This window comes from Lytechinus variegatus, chromosome 4 (assembly GCF_018143015.1).
Source record: "Lytechinus variegatus isolate NC3 chromosome 4, Lvar_3.0, whole genome shotgun sequence".
In the NCBI taxonomy this organism is placed as follows: Eukaryota; Metazoa; Echinodermata; class Echinoidea; order Temnopleuroida; family Toxopneustidae; genus Lytechinus; species Lytechinus variegatus.
In genome coordinates this window covers 8,495,753-8,502,964 of record NC_054743.1, presented here as the reverse complement: position 1 = coordinate 8,502,964, position 7,212 = coordinate 8,495,753, and positions in this window count along the sequence as shown.

Below are 7,212 nucleotides of genomic sequence, written 5' to 3'. Positions count from 1 at the left end.
GTGCATAATACTTTTAGGGCCCTTGGCAGCCATTTTGAATATCAAAATACAACATTCATCACATACATGGCATACTGATAATATATTTCGTTAACAATTATGTTTTTAATCAGTATTCTACTCGTTTAATCTTAATAATATGCATTTCAGTGATAACTCTTGTGAATTTTTTGGCCCCCATTGCCATTGTACGCAATACTGTTTGGGCCAGTGGCGGCCATTTTAGATATCACAATACAGAAATGTTCCCATTTATGATATAATAAATGATATATCTCGTTAGTAATAATGATTTGCATATATCACTTCGTTCGTACATCGCGATTTTTTTGCAGTTTAGTGCTCACTATTCATATTTTACATAATAGAGCATACAATGGACTATGGCGGCCATTTTGAATATGAGGAAAATGAATATTTTGTCCAAAAATATTTTTTCAGAGAGTATCTCACTCCTGCCACACAATTTCATGCATTTCGTAGCTAATGTGCGGACAATTTTAGGATTTTTATGGGTAATTTGCATATTTTGGCGGCCATATTGGATTTTGCCAATTTACGGAAAATGCTCAAGGTTACACGAGTGGCATCATTCAGATTCGTAATCAGCACCCTCGAATTGACAAGAAACCTGAAACCATAAAAAAATATTGTATATATAAAAGAACAAGGTTACGGCTCTTCTATCCTGGACTAATTTGGATAAGATGGAAGGATTGGGATAATGGACAATATTGAGACTTCAATTGAATGAGGCAGTAATTGAAATATCAAGATTAAGTGCAAAAACTAGGATATCTTAGTAGTTGCTACATGTGTATGATCAGGCATCATCTGAATCATTTCCAACTAATGTCTCTTGAGTGACTATTTTTATGGTCGTATGGTTTTTACATATCACATAATCACTGTGATGATGCAATATAATATAATTACTCCTTAAGATATCTTAAAGTAACCTAAAGTATATGGGAAGGGGTGGGATGTTTACCCTCTTCGGAAGTAATTGCTTGACCTTGACTAAACAATCCTTTAATCCTCCTGAAGTGATTATCACATTGCCAAATAGTCTGGATGATCGGTGCAAAAAATAGCAAGAATTGTTCAGATTATGGTACAAGCATGAAATTTGGCTGACAGGTAGAGTAAACAGTGCTGAACATTTTTAGCAGGGGGTGCCAACCTGTTCTCTCTTTGTATGGCAACAGTTGCTAGGTAACATATTTACCTTAGCAACCGCCATTTTGGGGGTGTTTTCTTCATTTTAAAAACTATATTTTGACTTCTAAGCGCCAATTTTACTATCACATATCAAGCAACGTTCCAACCATGTACAGCAACAGTTGCTAGGCAACACATTTTCCATAGCAACTATAGATAATATTCCTGTATACCATATCTGGTCATAATATTTGAATGAAAATTGTTAGAAAATTGGTCAAAGTATGAAACCTGGGAGTAAAAGCTATCTTATAAGCCTGAATGTGCTTACTATTTAATAATTATTAGCATTTCGCCTGTTATGAAATTGTGACAGGGTATTGTAGTGGATGGACATGGAACACTGGGAAAGACACTGACATTTTAGGGGAAGCTAAAATTTGATTGATAATTGATCTAATCGCTCCCAAATCACAAAGCTTCATTGGGAAGCAATGACGATTAATGCCCACACACTTACATGTACTTGTCAGTAAAGTTTTGATATCATTGACTGACTTGAATAGCATGTACAGTAGACCTGAAACAGCTTCGAACATCGACTGTACATGTACCACTTGTGAATATGTCACGAAGCAGTACATTTGTTGATTATACAACAAAATCTTTTAATAGAAATGGTTATCTCTGTAATTGACACTAATCATTAACGCCGCATCCTACAAATCATGAAAATGAAGCGGTAATATTATTATTATTATTATTGTTATTACTTATTATTTGTACTGCGCTTTTCCCATGGAGACTGTCTAATTATTAGTGGCAGGTTGTTCCAGGATTTTGAAGCCGACACCGTAAAAATTTTGTCACCAGCTAATGTACGAGTTAATTAATATGCAACATATTGCATGTTGTACCGGGACATCAAAAAGTATGGTTGGAAAATGGAAAGCACTGTAAAGAGCTTTCCAACCTGCTTCGAATGACTTCTTTCATCATTCTTGCCCATAATATTTGAACATCTTTAAAAAATATAACTAATGTTTCCAGTCCCAAGTTTACTAGAAGCAGCTGCAACTGTATGTTTCTCTTTTATTTGATCATAATGCTGGGCACTTGAGTCATTTACTTAATTTGAATGATATTTTGCAATAGTTTCTAGATGATGAAGGAAAATAAATGATTTATATGTACACTGTAAGTTTCCAATAGCTTCGGACTTTGGGAACAATTCTAGCGAATTAATCGAACATACATTTTATGTGTCGCACATGCCTTCTCAAAGTAGGGCATATATTTATTCCAAAATTTTTTAGTTAAGACTGGGTTAATCATAAATACGGGAAAGCAAGACTACTATGAAGCATGCAGTATGCTCGACAAAGAATATCAGAGGCAACAGAGGAATACATCAAGAAAGCAACAGTCATCATCATCTTCGGTGGGACAATTAATTGTTCATCAATCAGAGTGTAAGAAACATTTCTCTACATAAGGAAATATGTCGCAAGACAAGGTGGTAGTGCCATCAGCAGAATCATTTCCATTTGAGTCGGAAATGCCAAGAAGTATTGGGGTATATGTTAGGAATAAGCACATCAGAACTCCATGCTACTGTTCTGTGGCCGAGTATGGATCGCGTCCAGCCAACCTGATATCACAAGTGCTTTACATACGTAGGTGACAAAGTCAGATGCGCCAAAATACCTGCAATTGGAACTAACAGGTCAAATCAACTTCTGCACGAGCTTTCAAGTCATGGATCCTGGAGCTGCAGGATTGATCCATGTCAAAACACCTGGAAACAGAACGGATCAACTTCATCTGCAGGATCGAGTCATGATAGATCAATGATATAGCTGCAGGATCCATGCCAACATGCATAGAAAAGGAACTGACAGGTCCAAGTCAACTCTAGCAAGATCTTTCACGTCACGATAGATCCCAGAGCTACTTATCCACATCAAAACACTTTGAATAGGAACTGACTAGTCCAAATCAACCTCTGCAGAAGTTAATGGATCATGTAGCTACAGGATCCAGACCAACACGCCTGGAAACGAAACTGAGTGGTTTAAATCGAATCTAACAGACCTTTCAAGTGACGCTAAGTCCTGGAGCTGCAGGATTGATCCAGGTTAAAACACCTAGAAAAATAAGGGACAAGTCCAAATCAACTTCTTCACAAGCTTTCAAGTCATGATAGATCCCAGAGCTGCAGTATCTAGGTCAGCATGCCTGAAAACAGAACTTGCTGGTCCAAATCAACATTTGTGAAATCTTTCACGTGATGAAAAATCCTAGACCTGCAGGATTGATCCAGGTCAAAACACCTGGAAAAAGAACGGACAGGTCCAAATCAACTTCAGCAGGATTAAGTCATTTAGCTCCAGAATCCAGGCAAGCATGCCCGATATAAAAACGGAACTGACGGGTCCCAATAAACTCTAGCAAGATCTGTCATGATAGATCGTGGAGCTGCAGGATTGTTGCAGGTCAAAACACCAGGAATCGTAACTAACAGGTCCAAATCAAATTCTGCAGAAGTCATGATAGATCATGTAGCTGCAGGATCCAGGCCAACAGGCCAGGAATGTAACTGAATGGTCCCAATCGATTCTACAGATCTATCACGTCATGATAGATCCCGCAGCTGGATTGATCTAAGTCAGAATGCCTGGTCAAAATCAACTCCTGCCCGTGGCATTTGATTTGGGAACGGAATGGAGAACTAATATGATCTTCATTGCAGGCTATGGAAGAGATCGGGTAAATCAAGGCAAAGTGTGTTTGCTTTCAAGAGACCGACTACTGTTAGCAAGGGATAAAGTGGTATCCAACCACTCATTTCAAGAATTAACTTCAGGCAAGTTTTTGGTGTTTGAACTAATTCTAAACTTAGTTGACTCAATCAATTATTGGTGGACATTCTTAAATCTCTCCAAGGTCAGAGATATTTATGTTGTAAGTACCCATGCTCTTGTAACCGTTCTTCTACAAGAGTGACCTCTTGCTAAATGTTGATATTGTGGAATTCTTTCCTAGGGTCGATCTTTTACATAATTATGTCTAAGTTAATCCAGAATAAATATGGTTTCCAAATGGATGAATATTGGGGAGGTTCTTTTAACATGCAATAGGTATTATTATACCAGTAATATAGAACCCATAGATATCGTCTTTGGAAATATGAACCATATCATGAGCTAGTTTGATTTGTGCAACGTTTTACTTTTTAAGTACCTCTATGATTTACACACATCAATAATATTACCTTACGGCCTTTAACCATTGGTTGCTACAGAAAACATATTACTTAGCAACTGGTACTTCGCATGGGCTTGTACATGTATACATGGTATAATTGTTCTTGGGTTGTTGTGATTAATGCTTTAATAAAAAATGCGATTTATAGAAATTATAATTATAAAAAAGATATCTTATAATAATTGGTTACCATGGAAAATGTTACTTAGCAACAGTTGCTATGGTGCTCACTGTGTCTACCTATGAAAGCATTCATCACATGATGAATCTATGGGGCAGATTTAATTTCTGAGCTATTCCGAGTAAATAATAATGATCTGAACTAAGATAAAGAATTCGTTGCTACGGAAGAGGGTCACTTAGCAACCGTTGTTATGAATAAATGGATCAAAATTATTGTGATGCAAAGGAAGATGCTTTAGATTAAAATTTGTATGACATTTCGCCTGAGAAAATGTTACTCAAGCCCAATTAAGCTCAGTTACTAAGGTAAATATGTTACCTAGCAACCGTTGCTATGTTTGATAAACTCACATTGGCACCGCCTGCTAAAAATGTTTAGAATAATTTTCTCTACCTTTGTGCCGATTTTCATGCTTGTACCATTTTCTGAACATTTTTTTCCACCAATCACCTAGACTAAAATTTGCTGTAAAATAAATTTAGTTTCAAATGCTTGATTATTTTGCATATCACTGCAGCTCTACAGTTCAATATTACATATGCACTGACACTGTTGTTGAAACAGGGTGAGAATTGTAACCTGAAAGACAATACTTGAGACAACTGACTGTCTTCATTTGAGAATATAAAAAAGGAAAGTCATGTTTCAATATCAATCTCTATTTACAGGACCACTGAAAACGTCTCTCGTAACTCTGATTTAGCCACTAGCAATGAGCCAATTGGAAGCTCTAGTCAGTTCACATATGACATCATCATGTCAGCAACAATGATTCATATCGACTGCAGCCCTGAAATATTTCTTAGGACTTTCAACACCAATGATGAAATATGCCCAAACTATATTATCTTGTCAATAACTTGGTACCATCAGGCTGTGTTGCACTATGAAGAGCATGAAGCCTTCTCCTGTAGCTCTTAGGACAGTAGCCTAAATACAACACGTTACCATCTCTAGAACTCAACCAATTCCTTTACATACACACGTAGGCAGGATTCCTTTACCTCTAGATCTTATTTGCTAATTGAGGATTTATGTAATGAGCACAGACAGAGCAAGCAAGCACCACACAGCCCCTAACATGATGTCTCTCAGCCGGTGGAAAATCTGAAGTCCTGGGATATTGACCCCGCTGCTGAATGGCCAGCCAAGACAGCTTAAGTTGACACCTGCATCAAGATGCGACCTACAGAGTGTTATCCAGGACAAGGCAGTATGAGGTTGGCGTGCCATGGAAAAGAGTGCATGGTGCAATGTCAAAAGGCCGATGGTCAACAGATCTCAAAGTGGGACCTTCTGACAGAACCTTAGCACTTCTTTAGCTAAATTTGATATCAAAGTGGGATAAGGAGCATGTTGAGCCACGTTTCCACCAGGTCGGAACCCTGCTCGTAATTTTGTGGCTGAATCATAATTACCCATTGAGAGCAGTTTAAAAAAAATCCATGCCCAGAGGGGCGATGAGGAATACTTGGGCCAGGAATAGCCCTAGGCGAACATGGTCTGGGGTGTCTAACCGAGTAGGTTGGGCCAATGAGTGAGTGGGACCAAGGAGTGGGACACAGGCCAGAAGCTGGTGACAGATCAGGTGGGATAATTAAAGTACATTTAATGAAATAGCCGGTTCCCTATGAAATTTAAAACATCTCCCTTTTTACCCCTGAATAGCCCACCTCAAATGTTAATACATTAGAAATTATGCATAATGCGAACATCTTTATTGTCAATAATTCTTAATATTCAATCAGTGTTACAATGATTTTTGTCTTTATACCAATTCTCCAGCTTTTTCCAAATAAAAAAAGAAATATGAATTATTTAAAGATATCAACGTGTATGCATGTACTTTTGACAGCCAGAATGGCTGCTTTGCAAATTTCCAGATCAAAACACCGTTGTATCACCAAATAAACCTTATATCTTGATTTTACACCCCCTATTAGATATATATTCCATATTTTGAAAATTGCACGTATGCTAAAGTAAGTGAATAATCTAATGCATGTTCTATGGCAGCCATCTTAAAAATGGCCGCTATTTGTATGTTTCGACATCAAAGCATTGTCATATCCCCAAACAAATCTCAGATTTAGACTCTCCATCCTCTAAAACCAATATATTCCATGTTTTGAAAATTCTAGGTACCCTATACAGGAAATAAACAATACATGTTATATGGCCGCCATCTTGGAAAATGGCCGCTATCTGTATATTTCAACATCAATGCATGGTTATATCCAAAAAATAACTTCAGATTTGGATTCTCCGCCCCCTAAAACCCTTATATCCCAAGTTTCTAAACTTCTTGGTATACTAGAGTAAACAGAATTGGCTGCCGGACTAGGTCTCATAAAAATTCTTTAAAATGGGAATTGTATTACGGTGTTTTAAAGCAAATACTTCTCTAGATAAGAAATAATATCTGCAACATTATATGTAAACGCCTCATGATAAAGTCCAAGTCTAAATAAATTACCACTATTCTGTTATCGGTAAAACATCGACAAAAATTTTGCTGCTCAGAATGTAAAATTAGTTTGACTTAATGCGAGATGAGATCATATCATAACAGGTACGCTAAAAGGAAGAATATTGACACC